The 23,632-nt window shown below is 45.0% G+C and overlaps 1 pseudogene; it reads right to left on the bottom strand.

Moving 5' to 3' along the window:
* Positions 1-3,992: 3,992 nt before the first annotated feature.
* The window catches only part of LOC119315741, a 28,779-nt pseudogene continuing 9,139 nt past the window's right edge, over positions 3,993-23,632 (bottom strand).

Raw genomic sequence — 23,632 nt, 5'->3', positions numbered from 1 at the left:
CATCTATTTTGGAACGGAGGGAATACTTTCTAAAGTTAGTATAAAGTTGATACACTTATTTTGGGATGGAGGGAGTACACCATAAAGGTAAATTGATTGACTTCTGCAATAAAAAGTACATGTACACAGGACACCGTTGGTTGCAACCATCACACTGTCACATGATGCTAGTTTTATTTTCCATTATGCACAGCCACACATGTGGAGCTATCACAGGTAAGATTTCAATATGATGATTGTCTTGTAAACGAACCACCATGATGAAACAAAAGATCATCTGTTTACGTTCTGCTGGTATGTAAACACTAAACGGAACATAAGAATATCAACTGAATATCGCAATGATATGTGATTCTTAAATGTCAAAATACTAAAAATTTCTAGATACCCCGAAGATAGATTTTAAATGCCTCGTTGGACACATCAGATGCAATCAACGACAACGTTCTGAGACCTAACCATTGGATGCTTTCTAGTTTTCTCCTTTGCAAGCATCAGCGATGCACCTAGTGATGCTATTTCACAACCATTACCTGTTCTTTCAGTAACTTTCTTAGGAGTCTGCTGAAACAGGTATAAGACACGAATTCATATGATCAAAGAACGCAGATACAATATCAAATGCCAGTAAGAAATACCAGACCAGCGGGCGGTGGAGGACATGGTCAGAAATAGCAACATCTGTATATATAGTTGCAATTGTTTTATGCACTTGTATAGTTCAGTCTTGAGAAACTTTTGGTTGCAACGGTATTTTGTGACTTTGTGTGCATACGTTTAGCGCACATAAAATTTAGTTCATTTCGATATACATATATTAGCGAAGAGTAAATGGCAGGGATCGGTGAAGCCGTGAGGGAACTGTTAGCGAGAAGGGAGAACACCATATCCACCACAAGAAGGGAGAAGGGAGAAAAGCATCGCCCCCAACAGGATTTTATAAACGCATACGACTTGTGAGAGGCGCCCCACATATCTCACGCAGCCCTCGCGTCGCTCCCTGCTTGGGTGGCGCCCAAACCCTAGCCGTCGGGGCCGTGATCTCCCTCTTCCCCTCCCTCCGCCGCCACCGGAGGACGCCGCCGGGCTAAGCTCGGATGCCGACGGCGGTGGCGGGGGACTCCCTCTCTCCCGCGTCTTAGGGGTGGTGCAGTGCCCCTAAACGCGTGGTGACGTGGCCGATCCAATTTATGCGTCGCGGCGACAATGGTTGCGGCAGGTGCCGACATGGTGGCCGGCCCTGCCTTGGGCGGCGGCAGCTGCAGGTGCGGCGCGTCATTGTACCACGAAGGGCGGTGGCTGCGGTTGGCGGCGGCGCGCCATCAGGCATCGGATCAGCAACGGCGGCGTGGAGGGCCTGGTGGACTATTCGGCGGCGCCTTTGGCCAGATCTGATCCGACCAGTGTAGCCCGTGGTGGTGGCTATCTCCTCCGTCGGAGGTGGTTGGCCTGAGGCTGGATGGCCAGATCTCGAGATCCGTCATCTAGTCCCGGCTGCGAGTCGAGAAGACAGAGTTGCCGGTGAAAACCGAGCCGATGGCAGGCGATGGCGGCGTTCTGCGCCGTTACCTTGATGAAGGCATCGTCGTGTAACTTTTGTCGATCCACTCGTGCTGCTTCGGGGGAAATCCTAGGATCTGGTCTTCCAGATCGGACGATGGCGGTACTACGGTGTCGTTTCTTTCTTGGGAGCATCGTCGGTGGAGCAGCGCTGGAAGACAGAGGCAGGAAGTGGAGCGGCTTTGTCTTGCACGGAGCTTCGATGGAGATGTCAAGTCATGCCTAGCTAGCAGGTGCTATGTTGTGTCATGCCTAGTCGGTAGGTGCTACGCACGACAAATCCTCCAGAATCTCCGTGTCTGGATGGACGAGCGCAGGGCGGTGGCGCCGTTGAGCGCCATGGTGGCGTCGACGGATGGACGAACTGACAAGGATGATGCGGATCTCTCTCCTAAAGATGGGTCAGCGGTCCGATGATGATGGCGGCTTCTAAAACGTGTGCATGTGGTGTATGCTTTAGGTCTGCTGCACCGCCTATTCGTTCCGATACGTTACGTGGATGGATCGGCGATGACACCAATTTTAGATATGAAGAGTGAGAGCACTCCACATTATCGAGTTTTATAGATGTGAATGGTGGTTTTGGGTGGCTTGATGTATGTTCTTATTAGATCTATGTTGAATAATAAATAAAAATGGCCATATGCATCAATTGATGCAGAGACCGGGGGTTTTAACCTCCATTTTCAAAAAAAAAAAAACGATTTGTGAGTGGAAGCTTTATTAAGTTTCAACATACGGTGAAGAAAAGGATAAAAGCCTCACAAGTAAAGTTTAACTGTGGACGCATACAAGAACAGAAGGTGGACTACTACTACCCACACCGAACTACAAGAACAGATGGTTAAAGACCTATGAGACACTAAGCTCTCATGATTTAAAGCGTTCTGGTGCTTTGAGGATTGTGAAACCGCTGAGGGCCCTACCTGTAAGGTGTGTCCTGTTTAATTTTATATCTCCTTCTTGTTTTTATTTTTTTACACATTGTAATTCATGGATGCTTATTCAAATTTGAACATTAAAAAGAAAAATAATAATTACAATTCACATTTTTAGATTCATTAATATTTATTAAATTCATGGATATTTCATAATCAATTTAAATGTTTGTGAACATTTTTAAAATTTGAAAGCCCCATGATTTAAGCGTTCTGGTTCTTCGAGGATTGTGGGACCGCTGAGGGTCGTACACGTAAGGTTGTGTGCCGTTTAGTTCTATTTCTCCTTCTCTTTTTCTTTTTTACACATTTTAATTCATGAGCGCTTATTGAAATCCGTGAATAAAAAAATTTACAATTCACATTTTTAGATTCAATAATATTTATTACATTTTTGAAATTTGGAAAACATACTAAGCTCCCATGATTTGAAGCGTCCTGGTGCTTTGAGGGTTGTGAAACCGCTAAGGGCCCTACCTGTAAGGTGTGTCCTGTTTAATTTTATTTTCCTTCTCATTTTTATTTTTTTACACATTGTAATTCATGGGCACTTATTCAAATTTGAACATTAAAAAGAAAAATAATAATTACAATTCACATTTTTAGATTCATTAGTATTTATTAAATTCATGGATATTTCATAATCAATTTAAATGTCTGTGAACATTTTTAAAATTTGAAGCCCCATAATTTAAGCGTTCTGGTTCTTCGAGGGTTGTGGGATTGGTGAGGGTCGTACACGTAAGATTGTGTGCTGTTTAGTTCTATTTCTCCTTCTCTTTTTCTTTTTTACACATTTTTAGCTTATTAAAATCTGTGAAAATAAAAATTACAATTCACATTTTTAGATTCAATAATATTTATTACATTTTTTAAATTTGGAAAACATATTCAACTTGTGGATTTTTAAAATTCATGAAATTTTTCTAAAATTCTTTAATTTTTACGATTTCAAATATTTTTGAAATCCTTGAATATATCTTAATTAAATTAAAATTTCCAAATTTAAAACAGATAGCCAATTTATCTAAGCTATAATAGTGGGGCGAGCAAATAAAAGCTAAGCAAACGAGAGCTTTGTGGACCGGCCCATGTGGGCATTATAACAACAATTCCACGGTTTTATCGTGGAACAGGAACTCCAAAGATGCTTAAATGACTACCACTAACTGATAACGAGGTCAAAAAAGTGAAGACACCAGAACCACGCAACAAACAACTCGATTCTCCTCTCTAAACAAATACTATTTTCAACATCAACCTGACACGATATATGGATGAAAAGGCACCGCCAAAACATAATTTAAAGACAAGTCAACACAGAAAAAAATCCAAACAAAACAACCAATTTTAATAATCTTCTAGATATAAAAGAGTTCTCCAACGAGTGAAGAACGGAGCGGTGAAGCGCGCATTTGCCTCTAGTAAATCATCAAGGCACAGGGGAGTCATCTAAGGTGGTAAGCATAAAGGTGGAGTGACGCAATTAGTCAGTCACTCTCCCTTGAACGACTCGAGCGGAGGGGTATCCGAGCTCATCCACGTGTTCGCTGCATTGTAGGTCCTGAACCCTTTCACAGCGTCCGCGGCGGCGTAAGATTCTAGCTCGCCATCTCCTCCGGGGTAAGCCTGAGGGCGAGCGCCGCGAGGTTGCTGTCGAAATTGTCCATCTTAGTAGTCCCGGGATCGGGCACACGTCCGGTCCCTAGTGGTGTACCCAGGCCAGAGTGAGCTGCGACGGCGTGCATCCTTTCCTCGTCGCCATCTCGTTCACCCTCTCGAAGATCAACTGGTTGTGCTCCAGGTTGTCGGCTTGGAACCGAGGCAGATTCTGCACAGATGAAATGGGTTGAAACTAAATTTTGTATACTGTGTGATCATGAAATTCGGACTATGTATTCAAGATGAAAATGCATTACCTTGCGGATGTCGTGGTCTGACAGATTATCTGCCGACTTTGCTCCTGAGCCGAAGAATCCCCCGCCAAGGGGGCTGTATGCCACTATGCCGATGCCAAGCTCCTTGTAGAACGAACCAACATATAAATATGTTGACAGTTGCACAGTAAGAAGAGAACAATGTAACTATGTATTATGCCTGAATTGAAATGATATGAAATGGTTTGGACCTGCAGGTAGGGATGATCTCATCTTCAGAGTCTGTGGTCCAGAGGGACCACTCGAGCTGCACCGCGGTGATGGGATGAACGGCGTGAGCTCTTCTAGACCAACTCCACCGCGTGATCCCATCCTATTCGCGCGCATTCGTTTGGGACAAAACAAACGAATAGTGTGGCCCAGCGTGCGGTCTCAAACAGACAAATATCCGGATTCCGTCCGTTTTTGATCCATCACCGACCCAAACTTGCGCTCGGTTTGGGGTGAAACGGACGCGCGCGGACGGCCTGCACGCACGCCCTTGTCCCCCCACGTGGCCCGTCTGTCGGGGACACTAGCAATCCCTCCGCTCCCAACGCTTCCACCCTCTCTCTCCCGCCCCGCCGCCGGCGCCGCCGCTATTCTCCGGCCGCCTCCTCACCGCGCAGCCCCCGGCCGTCCCTACCAAACCACGTCTCGACATGGCCGCCACCACACCCGCGCTTTGGCCGTAGTTTTGGCCGTCGATCAGAGGTTTGGCCGTCGCCGTCTTTGTCGGTCGCAGAGCGAAGACGACCGCCGGCGCCGTACCACGGCGGCCTCGGCAACCTCCGACGAGAGCTCCAGAGCGGTCAGTAGCCGGCCGGCAACCACCCCTGCTGCGCCGAGGTGATCATCGCGACCTCTTCACCACCATGACCGCAAGGTGTTCGGCATTTTGCCCATAAAGGTATGGACAATGGAGACGATTTTTTCTTTCTGTAAGTGCATCTAGTGCCACCCCTAGTTGGTTTTGGAGTATTGACGACAAACCTAGTTGAGGGGCTAATGTGTTTATGAGAATTGCAGGATAACACAGGTAGAAGTCCCTCATTGATTCGGTTTTCGTACTAGAGATGACCCCTAAAAATGTATGAAGACATTGAAGTCAAAGGTGGTAAGTGAAGACATTCACTTTGAAGACTATGACAAGAGAAGACATCGCATGAAGACTAGGGAGCGCGAAGACTTAGATCTTTCGTAGTTCTTTTTCTTCTTTGTTGAGTCATAGGAACCACCGTACTGTTAAGTGGGGTTCAAGAAAACCAGTCAGAATGACTGAAGTGATGCTTAACCAAAATCCTATGTCTTCGAGTGAAGACTATGAGAGCGAATCTTGTTCAGAGTTGGACAAGTCAGCTTTGCTTGTAGCCCAAGTAAAGTTGCCGTGTGTGTTTGAAATCTGACCGTTGGAACATGTGTCAGTTCCTTAGTGACCCAGGGTCATTTCGGACAAATCAGGTCGGGTTGCCTAGTGGTTATAAATAGCCCATCCCCTATAACCATAAACGGTTGGCTGCTCAGAGTTAAAGTACGGCTTTTGTTGTTTGAGAGCAACCCACCTCGAAGCCTTTGAGAGAGAATTCTTTGAGAGGATAAAGCCCTAACCACCCAGAGCCAAAGAGTGTTAGGCATCACTTAAGTCTTCTTGTCTGTGTGATTTGAAGACTTATTACACTTGAGGACTGTGAATCCTCCAGCCGGTTAGGCGTTGCGTTCTGAGCATCCAAGAGTCATTGTGGATCGCCGGTGAACGAAGTTTGTGAAGGTTTGGAAGTTTACCTTGAAGACTTACCAGAGTGATTGGGCGAGGTCTGTGTGACCTTAGCTCAAGGGGAATACGGAGAGGACTAAGTGTTCTGAGCTGCGTGCTCAGGACTAAGTGTCCGGGACTAAGTGTCCTCAGGTTTAAATACCTATCCGCCCTAACCAGACGTACAACTGTCACAACAGTTGGAACTGGTCTACCAAACCTTTGTCTCCGTCACGCACACTGGTTCTATCCTTCTCATCTCTTTATTTACAGTTGGCTCTTGGAAAGTCAATGCCTATTTGCTTTATCTATTTGTCTTCACTGTGTACCTGATCCTTACTGCCTAGATATTATTAGTCATTGTGGTTTCACTTCATTGAATGCTTGACTATTGTCTGTCTAGTGTAGTCTATCTTCTGCTGCATGGAAATAGGTTCATTTCTATCATTTGTCTTCGAAACTTCCATGTTTTGAAGACTTTCATAAAAATCGCCTATTCACCCCCCCTCTAGTCGATATAACACATTTTCAATTGGTATCAGAGTAAGGTACTCACTTGTTCCGTGTGATTTTGGTTTAACTGTTTGGAGTTTCAGTTATGTCGACCATAGGTATGAAGACTGTGTCATGCCCCATCTTTGACGGTCACGAGTATCCCAAGTGGAAGGTCATGATGAAGAAGCGCCTCATGGCAACAAACAGCGAGCTGTGGACCGTCACTGAGATTGGTCTGACCGATCTGTGCAAAATGGCGGAAGCTGATGACATTCGCAAGTACACTCTTCTCAACCTCACGGCGAAGGACGTCATCTGCTCCTGTCTATCTCAAAATCAGTTTAGGAATGTCATGCATCTCGATCATGCAAAGCTCATCTGGGACCGTCTCTCGGAGGTCTATGAGGGTCATCGAACTCGTCATGATCCTCAGTTCGAGGACTTTAAGGAGTCACTCAAAGCGATGACTTCCGAACCAGAATCATCATCTTCTGCATCATGCCTTATGGCAAATGATGCTAAGGTAATTGAATGCTATCTATCTGAATCCAGTGATGATGAATCTGGTGATGAATTTGGACCCAGCTATGCAAAACTTGCTTCCCTTGTCACTAAACAACAAAAAGCTATGGAACATATTCAAAAACTGTTAGACAAAAGCGATGACCTGTTGGACGCTGAAATGACTCGATCTCAGTCCTTAATTGAAGACATAAAAAATCTTCATATTAAGTATGAAGAGCTTGAAAGTCGTCATGAAACGCTCTCAACAACTCATGAAGAACTCGAGAAATTGAGAGCGGCTCGTGAAGATCTTCAAAAGGAAAACGAGTCACTTCGCGCCGAACAGATCAGGTCAGCTCAGGAAGGATTTGAACCACCATGTCTTAAATGCATTGAGCGTGATAACGCTACTCCTATTGTTGAATGTTCTACTGCTGCTACTGTTGCAATATCTTCAACTGTTGATGTGGAAACTAACCCCTCTGCTGAGGACACCACTGCTATTGCTGATGAGAATGCTAGGTTGAAGACACTGCTTGAAACAGGGATGCACAAAAGTCTCAAAGGGCATCAGACACTATGTGATGTCCTCAAAAGGCAGATTCTAAACTGAAACCCTAGGAAAGAGGGTGTTGGGTTCATAAGGAAAATGAATGCTGATGGCTCTTACTGGAAACCTGAGCAGTACCCCAAAACCACATGGGTTGCTGCAAAGGAACCTTCAGCAGATCCATCCACTCTATCTGGCTTCACTTGTGCTAACCCCATTGTTATTGATGAATCCTTTGATGCAAACTATAAACTGTTTAAGAATCAAAATGGTGAAGTGTTTGCCAGATATATTGGTACTAACAGCAGGAATGGACCGCCTATAAAGAAGATCTGGGTACCGAAAAGGTGTTTGGAGAATCTTCCTATGAATGTCATCATGACACTACAGGTGAAGAAGACAAACCCTAGACCACAGGATTCATACGGTCCAAAGGCTTCATACAGACAGAGGACTCACCTGAGTCATACTAACGCAAATGCTTTGCAGGGAAGCCATACTCAGGCCTATGAATATGACCGCGGTTCATCAAACCGCCATGTTCATAAGACCAAGAACTATTCTGCTTATTCTTATGAATACTATTGTCCACCTGCAAGACTTTTTGCTAGGGCTCCAAAGCCAAAGTTCTCAGATGCTGCACTTAGACTTATTGCTTCGAAGCCACCCCTGAAGATGTGGGTGGCTAAGAAAGCTTAACTCTCTTTTGCAGGGAAAGGTCTCACGCCGAAAACCAAAATTATCTGACACTATTGCTGGGGACCTTAAACATCTTGTAGGGCGCAAGATCAAATGCCCAAATGGTCTTACTATGTACTTTGTTTCTGAATCGCTTGCAACTTGCCCTATCAGTCCTAATCTCGATCTAAGCTTTAATAATCCACTGGTTCGTCAAATGTTTTTGCTTCACAATTCTCTTCGTGAAGCCTATCCCCCTAACTGCACTGTAGGGTACGACACCAGCTGCTTCAGAATGGATTATTGATAGTGGGTGTACAAATCACATGACTGGCAAGCGAAGCCTTCTCATGGACTCAACTTTACGTCCATCAGACAAAAGTCACATCACATTTGCTGACACTGGTAAAAGCAAGGTATTGGGTCTAGGTAGAGTTGCAATCTCAAAGGATCAACACATGGATAAAGTCATGCTTCTTGAATCCCTTGGTTTCAACTTAATGTCTGTCTCAATGCTTTGTGATTTAAACATGATTGTGATGTTTGGAAAATATCGTTGCCTTGTACTAATGGAATCTGACAAGTCTCTAGTGTTTGAAGGGTATCGAAAAGATGATTTGTATGTTGTAGATTTCTCAGCAGGACCACAACTTGCAGTATGTCTTCTAGGAAAAGCTTCTGAATGCTGGCTCTGGCATCGAAGGCTAGGGCATGCTGGCATGAGGAACCTCCACACCCTTGCAAGGAAGAAGCATGTCATAGGCATTGAGGGCGTCAAGTTCAAGAAGGATCACTTATGGGGTGCCTGTGAAGCAGGAAAGATGACAAGGGCCAAGCATCCCTCGAAGACAATCATGACAACGACTCAACCCTTCGAACTACTACACATGGATCTTTTCGGTCCCACTCATTACTCAACTCTTACTACTACTGCTTGTCTCTATGGCTTTGTCATTGTTGATGATTATTCAAGATATACTTGGGTGCATATAATCCTTTACAAGACTGAAGTGCAGGATGTCTTCAGACGCTTCGCCAATCGAGCAATAAACAACTATGGCGCCAAGATAAAGCACATCAGAAGTGACAATGGCACTGAATTCAAGAACACTGGCCTAGATACATATCTTGATACTTTGGGCATCACACATGAATTCTCAGCTCCGTACACGCCACAGCAGAATGGCGTCATCGAACGCAAGAACAGAACACTTATTGAGATGGCTCAAACGATGCTTGATGAATACAAGACTCCGAGAAAATTCTGGCCTAAAGCCATTGACACTGCATGCCATATCATCAACCGTGTTTATCTTCGCAAGCTTCTGAACAAGACATCCTATGAGCTCCTTACTAGCAAGAAGCCAAATGTCAATTACTTCAGAGTATTTGGCGCCAGGTGCTGGATCAAGGATCCACATCACACTTCAAAATTTGCACCAAAAGCACATGAGGGTTTTATGCTTGGATATGGAAAGGATTCGCACTCCTACAGAGTCTTCAATCTCTTCCATTACAAAGTGGTTGAAACAGTGGATGTGCGGTTCGATGAAACTAACGGCTCACAAAGAGAGCAACTGCCAAATGTGCTAGATGAAGTTCCATCCAGTGAATCAATGAAACTTATGGGAACTGGAGAAATCATACCTTCTGAAGCTCAACCTGAAGAAGAACTTATCATCTCCGCACCTGATCAACCTGAAGACAATGCTCAGCCTGAAGACAATCCCTCTAACAATGACAATGATCAGCAAGAGCAAAATCTTCGTCCTGTACATCGTCGTGTTGCAAATGAAGTGCAGATTGAGAGAATAATCGATAGCATCAATGCACCAGGTCCACTCACTCGTTCAAGGGCAACACAGCTAGCAAATTTTTGTGGGCACTTCGCATTCGTCTCAATAACAGAACCCAAGAAAGTTGAAGACGCCTTCATGGAACCTGAATGGATTCAAGCTATGCAAGAAGAGCTTCAATAGTTTGAGCTGAATAATGTATGGGAACTGGTTAAGCGTCCTGATCCTCGGAAGCACAATATAATAGGCACCAAATGGATATATCGCAACAAGCAAGATGAGCATGGTCAAGTTGTCAGAAACAAAGCCCGTCTCGTTGCTCAAGGATACACTCAAGTTGAAGGGATTGACTTCGATGAAACATTTGCTCCTGTGGCTAGACTTGAAGACATACGCATACTGCTGGCCTATGCAAATCATCACAACATACTTCTATATCAAATGGATGTGAAGAGCGCTTTTCTCAATGGCAAGATCGAAGAAGAAGTGTATGTTGCACAACCGCCTGGCTTTGAAGATCCAAAACATTCTGACATGGTATACAAGCTCAACAAGGCACTGTATGGCCTCAAACAAGCCCCTCGGGCTTGGTATGACACACTCAAAGACTTCCTGAAGAGCAAAGGCGTCAAATCTGGTTCCCTCGACCCCACTCTCTTCACGAAGACATATGATGGTGAACTGTTTGTGTGCCAAATATATGTGGATGACATTATCTTCGGCTGCACCAATCAGAAATACAGTGAAGAGTTTGGATATATGATGCAAGAGCAATATCAGATGTCCATGATGGGTGAGCTGAAGTTCTTCATTGGTCTTCAAATACGTCAGCAACGCAATGACATCTTTATATCTCAAGAGAAGTATCTCAAAGATTGCCTGAAGAAGTTTGGTATGCAAGACTGCAAAGGCTTCACTACGCCAATGCCAGCCATACATCATCTGGGTCCCGACGACAATGGTAAAGAGTTTGATCAAAAGGTATACCGCTTCATAATTGGTTCTTTACTTTATCTATGTACATCTAGGCCAGATATTATGCTTAGTGTTTGCATGTGTGCTCGATTCCAAGTGGCACCAAAGGAATCGCATCACTTAGCTGTGAAGCGAATTCTTCGATATTTGGCTTACACCCCAACTCTAGGACTATGGTATCCAAAGGGCTCAGAGTTTGATCTGGTTGGATTCTCGGATGCTGATTATGCTGGTGACAAGGTGGATCGCAAGTCTACATCAGGCACATGTCATTTTCTGGGACGATCACTTGTATGTTGGTCTTCAAAAAAGCAGAACTGTGTATCTCTCTCCACTGCTGAATCTGAATACATTGCTGCTGAATCTTGCTGCGCTCAGCTTCTGTGGATGAAGCAAACACTCAAAGACTATGGCATTCATCTGAAGCAAGTGCCACTCTACTGCGACAACGAAAGCGCCATCAAGATTGCCAACAACCCAGTTCAGCACTCAAAGACAAAACACATTGAAATTCATCATCACTTTCTCAGAGATCATGTTGTAAAGGAAGATATTGATATCATACACGTCAACACTGAAGAGCAATTGGCAGATATCTTCACCAAGCCCTTGGATGAGAAGAGATTTTGCAAGTTACGGTGTGAGCTAAATATCTTGGAATCCTCAAATGTCCTGTGATCAGGCACACATCCTAACACTTATGCATATTGATGACTCAGATGTGCAACACACAAAGTAAAGTATATCTTCAATCAATGAAGACATACATTCTAAGTGTGAATACATTAATGTGGAATTTGACTTCGGAGCGCCACGATAATTGTGCGCCGTGTCTGGGTCTAATACTTCCTATACGGTGGGTAACGCCACCACAAAATTTGTCTGTTTGAAGTGTTTTACCCATGGTGTTACATTTGCTGTGTCTTCACATTTGATTTGGCTTCAATCTCAATATGTCTTCGTGATTATCTTCATTATGTTGATCATATATATATATACTAGTGTTCTGTCCTCTACAACATTCACTTAAAGCTATGTCTTCTTGTTGAATCTTTTGAACTAAGTGAATGTGATCGGACCCTAACCTCTCTATGCTTTCTATCTCAAACTCTATCTCTCCAAATCATATGCATTCTATTGAAACTGTCGAATATCTTCTATGCGTCCTTATCAGCAGAAGATACAGAGACAAACATTAAGTCTGTTTTCAATGCTAATTCCTTCATCTGAAACCCGGAGAAGTGGGAATGACCACCCGACAATCCAGGCATGCGTGGGAACGTGGAACAACCTCTGATATGTTGCATGATGGCCACGTGTTCTTCAGATGTGAATCGCCAGGGGCACCTGTGTAATAACGCTGTGCCGTCCCTGTCCCTATAAATACATGCCTCACCATAGTCATTATCCTTTCTTCCACTCTCGTACAAACCCTAGCGCCACCACTAGCCCTCGACGACACCGGCAACGAAGCGCTTAGCTGTCGCGGCCTCTCCGACGCCGTCTTCACGCCGGCCGCGGACATCGTCTTTCTCTGCCGTCGCCGTAGGTGTCCTCCGTCGCCAAGTTAGGGCACGGATGATCGAACTGCTCGGCCTCCTCTTCCACTCTGTCTAGCAGTTCCTTGTGTGGTAAATAAAACTTCCTTTTTATGGCCCCTTTGATCCTATAGATTTGTCACTTTCTATCACAAGCAGTTTCTGTTCACACAAGTTGGATCCACTTCATACTGCATCTCATATTATGCCTAGTATGTTCACTTATGCGCCACAAAGTAGTTAGATTCCTCACTTGTACTGATCTGTGGATTCGTACAAATCTGGAACCAACTTCTTATCTATGAGTGAATGTCTTCGCACGATGAGGTCAATGTCTTCTAAACTGATTTATCTTCAAAATCTTCTGAGAATGCATATGACCTCTTCCCCTTCCCTCGCACCTTAATGCTGTCACAGGTACATGTCCGTGGGAGAATCCCTTGGTTCTCATAGTCTGCATTCATTTGCAGAATTCTTACAGCATCATATAAATTCTCCCGAAGCCAGTTCCTGTTTGTCCAGCAAACGAAAGCCTTTGAAGCCTTTGAACGTATTGAAGCCATTCAGTTTAAAGTTCATGGCTGCAGAGAAATCAGCAAGGAAGGGTGGTAGAAAGCGTCGAGGTGAAACATCAAGAGATCTGCCCGATGACCTCTCAGAACTGTACAAGACAGATCCAAAAGAGGATTACAATCAGCGCAAGACACGAATCCAATGGATTCGACGATATTGGGCAGAACAGTGGTTCAAGTACAGGTTTGTGACAAAGGAATATGCTGAGAAGAATACCATCAAGCGACCATGGGGAGACATCCTATACAGAAATCTTCAACCCAGGTCCAGAGATGAAGCCATTGAACAAGGCTTCTATCCCTGCATGGTCCGTGGACCACAGCCTGCAGATGCTGACCCATCATCACTGCTATGGTGTCGTGACGACAATCTGTTCAAGCGCAACTTCCAGTTTGCCCAGAATTCGGCGAAGCAGAACAAGAAGTCATTGGGACTAGACTTCAACCCTGGTCCCTCTGCTCCCCGTGCATATGGCACCCGTGATGCCGAACCCAATGTCGTCGGTCCGTTCTACAACCTGGATGGCCTCATCACTCACATCTCTGTTCAAGGTGCCAAAGTGGATCATTCTGATGATGATGCTGACACTAATGAAGCCCCAGCTCCTACTCCAAAGCCGCAGAAGCCAAAGCTGCCTAAAGCTTCAAAGCCTGCCTCAGCACCAAAAATCTCACGGGCGAAGCCAATGGCTACTGCACCTCCTGAAGATAGTGTGCAGTCTGAAGATCTGTCACGCATCTCCAAGCCCTCGAGAGTCAAGATGCCTCTGCCACATACCGGCCAAGAACTGACTGTTGCTGCTATTCTGTGCAATGATGCCATTGATCTGTCCAGTGATGAAGATCTTGCAGATGACGCTCTTGAGCAACTGATCAAGAGCAAACAAGAAGCAGAAATCTTCAACAATTTGCCTCTCTTTGACGTGGCAATCATCCACGACTCCATCGATGAGTGGTTTGACACGCCCAACCTCAGCTTTGAAGATCTGTAACTTCCCATTGGCCTCAGTGTTGCCTTCCATGGCGCCATTGCTTCAGAGTTAGATATAGCCCAGCGCATCGTTGAACTGAAGCAGAAGATTGACTTTGAGAAAGCTCAGTTCAAGAAGCATATGGCCAAGCTCAGCGTGCAAGAGGTCAAGAACTTCAAGATCATGCTGCATGAGCTCAAAGAAGCCTTTCTCAAGAAGCGTGAAGAAGCTCAAGGTTCTCGTGAGCGCATGAAGAGCCTGGCTGACAAGTGTGTGCAAGCCTACAATGAGGCTGGGAAGCGCAAGGCCCTTGGGCGTCCTGGCATCGACCCCAGGATGGCTGCAAAGCAGAAGAAGAAGCCCGCTATGGCCGAACCCGACGCACCAAGGCAGGAAGCACATCCCATTGTCTTCCCAACCAGCATGACTGGCTCGAAGCCAAAAGCCAGGTCTACCACTTCAGAACTGAAGAAGACGAGAACTGTTGAGGCTGAAGCCAGAAAGAGGAAACATCCTGAAGCCTCTGCTGCTGCTCCCTCCAAGAAGAAGCGGAAGACCAAGAAGGAACGGGCTGCTCCCACAGAGTCCTTAATTGTTGAACCTATCTCCATGGTTCGCCCTGCCGCTGAACATCAAGAGCACCAACTGACTGTCCATGAGCCTGCTTTTACAGAGGCTCATGAAGCTAAAGACATTCCAGCAGCTGATCCCATCGCAGCTGAAGACATTGGTCACCATGACCATGTTGAAGATGATGTAGTTCTTCCTCAGATCGAGCACCAACAGGTATCATCGCCTGTGCTTAAGCACAGCGAACTCATCAGCATTGGTCGTCCTCTGACGCCAATTGCTCAGGATGCATCATGGGCTGATCACCCACAACAACAAGTCACACCACCCCGGCAAGAAGAAGAAGATGACTTTGAGGCCCAGCCAACTCCATCTCCAAAGGCGTCGCCAGCGTTACGCAGGCTTCGCAAAGGACCAAGGTCTCAAGTCTCCGAGTCTGAGGTTAAAACTGCTGAAGACATTCCGGCTGCATCAGCCGATGACACCCAAGAAGAAGAACGTGTCCCTACTCCCCCAACTACTAAAGAAGCTGTTCTCGAGGAGAACGTGTCTGTGCCCGACCCTCCAGCTCATCAAGTGGAGGTAGAAAATCTTGAGGCTACCACCACCAACACCAATGAAGCCACTGACGCTGTCATGGTTGAAGCAAATGTGGAGCCTACACCAACCCAAGAACCAGAAGTCAGCGAAGCCAATGATGCTACTGCTTCTGTTCCTGCGCCTGCTGTTGGTCCTCAGTTTGACTATCATATTGAGCATAGGCCTCAGGTACAGAAGCCAATGCCAAGGTTTCCCAGGTTTCCAGGTCCTGCATCAGCACCTGGATCCTTTAATGTCAATGGCTTCAAAGCAGACAATACCTTCTTCAATAGCTCCAAGAACCCCTACTCAAGGGAACGAATATCTTTTGATCGGTTCTGGAGCTATCCGCAATGAAGCTATTACTCCTGCATTCTGTATAATCAAGGTCGCATCTTCCCACATATGCGTCTTGACACCGAAGCAATAGCTGGTCTGCCTTGTTTGGAAAAGCTCTGAATTGCTTCAAAGAGGTTGGATTGTTGCCTTTCGTCACCGACCAAGAGCACTGGAACGAAGAGTTGCTGCTCCAATTTTATGCCACACTTCACATACGTGGTTACAACAGAGGTCCGAAGACTTGGGTCCTTGAGTGGATGACAGGAAATGTTCATCACGAAGCCAAATCCTTTGATATCATTGAGCTCACTGGTCTGCCCACTCCTGGAGATCTCTATGAACCTGGCTGTCAGCTTCACAGTGAAGCTATGGAGAGCATCTTTCAGAAGTCTGAACCGAACATGAGTCAGATGCTCAGTATGATGAAGCCTTTGCCACAAGATGCTGCATATCCTAAGGAGTTCTTTGTTGAAGACCTTAAGTATCTGCCAAGGACTATCTATCACATTATAAGGCGAACTCTCTGGCCCATCAAAGGACATTCTCCACATGCAAAACTGGAAGGTGCAATGAAGACTTTGGTCTTCTATATTCTTCATGGAAAATGCTTCAATGCACAAGACTTCTTCATCCGCCAACTTGCTGCATCAGGATCTGATCTTTTTGGCTTGAAGTTCTACGCTCCATGGATAATGCCGCTGATTAAACTCCACTCAGCTATCTCATATCAGCCATCTGCTCGCAATCATCGGATCTTTCTGCCTGATGTGGATATGCCCGTTGAAGCCATTTATCCAGAGCCTGCCAAGGAACCTCTTAGTCTTCAGAATGCGGAGCATCAAAGTTTCACTCAAAACATTGAAGGAGTTGAAGCAGTCACTCGTGTTTATCCTCTGGCTGGTACTACACATGCACCTCATCGTGCCCTTACTGAAGCCACTGAAAGCACTATTGCCCAACGACCTAAGAAGCAATCTCATGTTCTCAATGACCGAGAGCTTTTGGTTGCTCTTCATCAGAAACAGGATAGGCATCATGACTGGCTGAAGCACCAAATGCACAGCCTCTTGGTGGATGTCAACCGCATTCGCAATCTTGCCACCAAGAATGCCTTTGTTGCCCATAAAACCTATCGGCGTACATGGAAAGGGCTGACACTTATGTGTTCTGAGGATGATCTTCAAGAGGATGGCTTCTCTGAACGTTTCAAGTTTGAGTCCACACCTCCCCGAAGGACTATGCTGTGACGAACTCCATCTCTTGAAGACTCTGAGTTCTCTTCCTCTGCAGGAACTGTGAATGCCAGAGTGATCGAGGATGAAGATGATGCCACTTCACCGCCCCCTACTTCTGCACGCCTCGACACTGCCCCAAGTTCTTCTTCACCGCCGAACACCACCGACGACCCTGCTGCTTCACCTACTCTTCATGGGAACGAGTAGATGCTCTATGTCTTCAAACCTTTTTGGTCCCCACTGACAAAAGGTGGAGAAGCATATGAGTTTGATAGTCTTCAAGCGGGTCCATATGGGCGGTTACTTTATGTTTTGCCTAGTGTTTACAACTCTTGTTTTGATACATTTGATTCTTTGAGTTGTAACACTTAAACTCGATGGTCGTCTGCTACTTATTTGCTATTTTGTGATGCGATGATAAATCCCGCATGTGCGACGATAAATTCCACACTTAGATCATTTTGCAGACGTATATTTTTCATTATGCATGTCATTATCTTCACATACCTTTCATGCATGATAAATTGTCATCATAAGTTGAAGAGGATCTCCACGAGTACAACCTGCCATGTGCATTTGCATTCCAAAAGCAAATTACTTATATGCACATCTTCAGGGGGAGCCCTTGCAACTTATGAAGACAATTCCTTATCCTTTACAATTTCACATATTATATTCCCCGTTGAAAACTTCAACTAGTTTGTCACCAATCACCCAAAAGGGGGAGATTATAAGTGCATCTAGTGCCACCCCTAGTTGGTTTTGGAGTATTGACGACAAACCTAGTTGAGGGGCCAATGTGTTTGTGAGAATTGCAGGATAACACAGGTAGAAGTCCCTCATTGATTCGGTTTTCGTACCAGAGATGACCCCTAAAAATGTATGAAGACACTGAAGTCAAAGGTGGTAAGTGAAGACATTCACCTTGAAGACTATGACAAGAGAAGACATCGCATGAAGACTAGGGAGCGCGAAGACTTAGATCTTTCGTAGTTCTTTTTCTTCTTTGTTGAGTCATAGGAACCACCATACTATTAACTGGGGTCCAAGAAAACCAGTCAGAATGACTGAAGTGATGCTTAACCAAAATCCTATGTCTTCGAGTGAAGACTATGAGAGCGAATCTTGTTCAGAGTTGGACAAGTCAGCTTTGCTTGTAGCCCAAGTAAAGTTGCCGTGTGTGTTTGAAATCTGACCGTTGGAACACGTGTCAGTTCCTTAGTGACCCAGGGTCATTTCGGACAAATCAGGTCGGGTTGCCTAGTGGCTATAAATAGCCCACCCCCTACAACCATAAACGGTTGGCTGCTCAGAGTTAAAGTATGGCTTTTGTCGTTTGAGAGCAACCCACCTCGAAGCCTTTGAGAGAGAATTCTTTGAGAGGATAAAGCCCTAACCACCCAGAGCCAAAGAGTGTTAGGCATCACTTAAGTCTTCTTGTCTGTGTGATCTGAAGACTTATTACACTTGAGGACTGTGAATCCTGTAGCCGGTTAGGCGTCGCATTCTGAGCATCCAAGAGTCATTGTGGATCGCCGGTGAATGAAGTCTGTGAAGGTTTGGAAGTTTACCTTGAAGACTTACCAGAGTGATTGGGCGAGGTCTGTGTGACCTTAGCTCAAGGGGAATATGGAGAGGACTAAGTGTTCTGAGCTATGTGCTCAGGACTAAGTGTCCGGGACTGGGTGTCCTCAGGTTTAAATACCTATCTGCCCTAACCAGACGTAGAACTGTCACAACAGTTGGAACTGGTCTACCAAACCTTTGTCTCCGTCACGCACACTGGTTCTATCCTTCTCATCTCTTTATTTACAGTTGGCTCTTGTAAAGTCAGTGCCTATTTGCTTTATCTATTTGTCTTCACTGTGTACCTGATCCTTACTGCCTAGCTACTATTTGAAGGAAATATGCCCTAGAGGCAATAATAAAGTTATTATTTATTTCCTTATATCATGATAAATGTTTATTATTCATGCTAGAATTGTATTAACCGGAAACATGATACATGTGTGAATACATAGACAAACATATAGTCACTAGTATGCCTCTACTTGACTAGCTCATTAATCAAAGATGGTTATGTTTCCTAACCATTGACATGTGTTGTCATTTGATTAATGGGATCACATCATTAGGAGAATGAGGTGATTGACATGACCCATCCCGTTAGCTTAGCACTTGATCGTTTAGTATTCTGCTATTGCTTCCTTCATGACTTATACATGTTCCTGTAACTATGAGAATTGTGTAACTCCCGTTTACCGGAGGAACACTTTGGGTACTACCAAACGTCACAACGTAACTGGGTGATTATAAAGGAGTACTACAGGTGTCTCCGAAGGTACATGTTGAGTTAGCATAATTCGAGATTATGTTTTGTCACTCCGATTGTCGGAGAGGTATCTCTGGGCCCTCTCGGCAATGCTCATCACCTAAGCCTTGCAAGCATGTAACTAATGAGTTAGTTATAAGATGAAGTATTACAGAACGAGTAAAGAGACTTGTCGATAACGAGATTGAACTAGGTATTGGATACCGACGATCGAATCTCGGACAAGTAACATACCGATGACAAAGGGAACAACGTATGTTGTTATGCGGTTTGACCGATAAAGATCTTCGTAGAATATGTAGGAACCAATATGGGCATCCAGGTCCCGCTATTGGTTATTGACCAGAGATGTGTCTCAGTCATGTCTACATCGTTCTCGAACCGTAGGGTCCGCACGCTTAAGGTTTCGATGACAGTTATATTATGAGTTTATGTATTTTGATGTACCGAAGGTTGTTCGGAGTCCTGGATATGATTACGGACATGACGAGGAGTCTCGAAATGGTCGAGACATAAAGATTGATATATTGGACGGATATATTTGGACACCGGAAAGGTTCCGGAGAAGTTTGGAGCCCCGGAAGGTTACCGGAACCCCCCCGGGAGGTATATGGGCCTTATTGGGCCCATGTAGGAGGAAGAGAGAAGGAGCAAGGGAAGGGGGCGCGCCCCCCCAAGCCCAATCCGAATTGGGGAGGGGGGCCGACCCCCCCTTTCCTTTCTCCTTCCCCCTCTTCCTATTACTACTACTAGTACTACTTCCTAATACTAGTACTCTTTCCTTTCCCCTCCAAATAAGATAAGGAAAAGAGAGGGAAACCTACTTGGAGTAGGTTTCCCCCTCCTCATGGCGCGCCCCCCTAGGGCCGGCCACCTCCTCCCTCCCTCCTTTATATACGGGGGTAGGGGGGCACCCTAGGACACACAAGTTGATCATTGATCGTTCCTTAGCCGTGTGCGGTGCCCCCCTCCACGATATTACACCTCGGTCATATTGTAGCGGTGCTTAGGTGAAGCCCTGCAACAGGAGAACATCAAGATCGTCACCACGCCGTCGTGCTGATAGAACTCCCCCTCGGCGCCTCTGCTGGATCGGAGATCGAGGGTGCGTCATCGAGCTGTACGCGTGTCAAGAACTCGGAGGTGCCGGAGTAACGGTACTTGGATCGGTTGAACCAGAGGACGTACGACTACTTCCTCTATGTTGCGTCAACGCTTCCGCTTCGTTCTACGAGGGTACGTAGACAACACTCTCCCTTCATTGCTATATCATCACCATGATCTTGCGTGTGCGTAGGAATTTTTTTGAAATTACTACGTTCCCCAACAGTGGCATCCGAGCCTAGGTTTTATGTGTTGATGTTATTTGCACGAGTAGAACACAAGTAAGTTGTGGACGATATAAGTCATACTGCCTACCAGCATGTCATACTTTGGTTCAGCGGTATTGTGAGATGAAGCGGCCCGGACCGACATTACGCGTACGCTTACGCGACACTGGTTTCACCGTTACGAGCACTCGTGCTTAAAGGTGGCTGGCGGGTGTCTGTCTCTCTCACTTTAGTTGAACCGAGTGTGGCTACGCCCGGTCCTTGTGAAGGTTAAAACGGAGTCTATTTGACAAACTATCGTTGTGGTTTTGATGCGTAGGTGAGATTGGTTCTTGCTTAAGCCCGTAGCAGCCACGTAAAATTTGCAACAACAAAGTAGAGGACGTCTAACTTGTTTTTGCAGGGCATGTTGTGATGTGATATGGCCAAGACATGATGCTATATTTTATTGTATGAGATGATCATGTTTTGTAACCAAAGTTATCGGCAACTGGCAGGAGCCATATGGTTGTCACTTTATTGTATGAAATGCAAACGCCCTGTAATTGCTTTACTTTATCACTAAGCGGTAGCGATAGTCGTAGAAGCAATAGATGGCGTAATGACAACGATGCTACGATGGAGATCAAGGTGTCACGCCGGTGACGATGGTGATCACGACGGTGCTTCGAAGATGGAGATCACAAGCACAAGATGATGATGGCCATATCATATCACTTATATTGATTGCATGTGATGTTTATCCTTTATGCATCTTATCTTGCTTTGATTGACGGTAGCATTTTAAGATGATCTCTCACTAATTATCAAGAAGTGTTCTCCCTGAGTATGCACCGTTGCGAAAGTTCTTCGTGCTGAGACACCACGTGATGATCGGGTGTGATAGGCTCTACGTTCAAATACAACGGGTGCAAAACAGTTGCACACGCGGAATACTCAGGTTATACTTGACGAGCCTAGCATATACAGATATGGCCTCGGAACACGGGGACCGAAAGGTCGAGCGTGAATCATATAGTAGATATGATCAACATAGAGATGTTCACCATTGAAACTACTCCATCTCACGTGATGATCAGACATGGTTTAGTTGATTTGGATCACGTAATCACTTAGATGACTAGAGAGATGTCTGTCTAAGTGGGAGTTCTTTAGTAATATGATTAATCGAACTTAAATTTATCATGAACTTAGTACCTGATAGTATTTTGCTTGTCTATGTTTGTTTGTAGATAGATGGCTCGTGCTATTGTTCCGTTGAATTTTAATGCGTTCCTTGAGAAAGCAAAGTTGAAAGATGATGGTAGCAATTACACGGACTGGGTCCGTAACCTGAGGGTTATCCTCATTGCTGCACAGAAGAGTTACGTCCTGGAAGCACCGCTGGGTGCCAGGCCTGCTGCTGATGCAACTGACGACGTTAAGAACGTCTGGCAGAGCAAAGCTGATGACTACTCTATAGTTCAGTGTGCCATGCTTTACGGCTTAGAACCGGGTCTTCAACGACGTTTTGAACGTCATGGGGCATATGAGATGTTCCAGGAGTTGAAGTTAATATTTCAAGCAAATGCCCGGGTTGAGAGATATGAAGTCTCCAATAAGTTCTACAGCTGCAAGATGGAGGAGAACAGTTCTGTCAGTGAGCATATACTCAAAATGTCTGGGTATAATAATCACTTGATTCAACTGGGAGTTAATCTTCCGGATGATAGCGTCATTGACAGAATTCTCCAATCACTGCCACCAAGCTACAAGAGCTTTGTGATGAACTATAATATGCAAGGGATGAACAAGACTATTCCCGAGCTCTTCGCGATGCTGAAAGCCGCGGAGGTAGAAATCAAAAAGGAGCATCAAGTGTTGATGGTCAACAAGACCACTGGTTTCAAGAAAAGGGGCAAAGGGAAGAAGAAGGGGAACTTCAAAAGGAACGGCAAACAAGTTGCTGCTCAAGTGAAGAAACCCAAGTCTGGACCTAAGCCTGAAACTGAGTGCTTCTACTGCAAGCAGACTGGACACTGGAAGCGGAACTGCCCCAAGTATTTGGCGGATAAGAAGGATGGCAAAGTGAACAAAGGTATATGTGATATACATGTTATTGATGTGTACCTTACTAATGCTCGCAATAGCACCTGGGTATTTGATACTGGTTCTGTTGCTAACATTTGCAACTCGAAACAGGGACTACGGATTAAGCGAAGATTAGCTAAGGACGAGGTGACGATGCGCGTGGGAAATGGTTCCAAAGTCGATGTGATCGCGGTCGGCACGCTACCTCTACATCTACCATCGGGATTAGTTTTAGAACTGAATAATTGTTATTTGGTGCCTGCGTTGAGCATGAACATTATATCTGGATCTTGTTTGATGCGAGATGGTTATTCATTTAAATCAGAGAATAATGGTTGTTCTATTTATATGAGTAATATCTTTTATGGTCATGCACCCTTGAAGAGTGGTCTATTTTTATTAAATCTCGATAGTAGTGATACACATATTCATAATGTTGAATCCAAAAGATGCAGAGTTGGTAATGATAGTGCAACATATTTGTGGCACTGCCGTTTAGGTCATATCTGTGTAAAACGCATGAAGAAACTCCATACTGATGGACTTCTGGAATCACTTGATTATGAATCACTTGGTACTTGCGAACCGTGCCTCATGGGCAAGATGACCAAAACACCGTTCTCCGGATCTATGGAGAGAGCAACAGATTCGTTGGAAATCATACATACAGATGTATTTGGTCCGATGAATGTTGAGGCTCGTGGCGGATATCGTTATTTCCTCATCTTCACAGATGATTTGAGCAGATATGGGTATATCTACTTGATGAAGCACAAGTCTGAAACATTTGAAAAGTTCAAAGAATTTCAGAGTGAAGTAGAAAATCATCGTAACAAGAAAATAAAGTTTCTACGATCTGATCGTGGAGGAGAATATTTGAGTTACGAGTTTGGTTTACATTTGAAACAATGTGGAATAGTTTCGCAACTC

This window comes from Triticum dicoccoides, chromosome 6A (assembly GCF_002162155.2).
Source record: "Triticum dicoccoides isolate Atlit2015 ecotype Zavitan chromosome 6A, WEW_v2.0, whole genome shotgun sequence".
Classification (NCBI taxonomy): domain Eukaryota; kingdom Viridiplantae; phylum Streptophyta; class Magnoliopsida; order Poales; family Poaceae; genus Triticum; species Triticum dicoccoides.
Note: the sequence above shows the minus strand (reverse complement) of the source record. Positions and strands in the feature narration are given on the sequence as shown.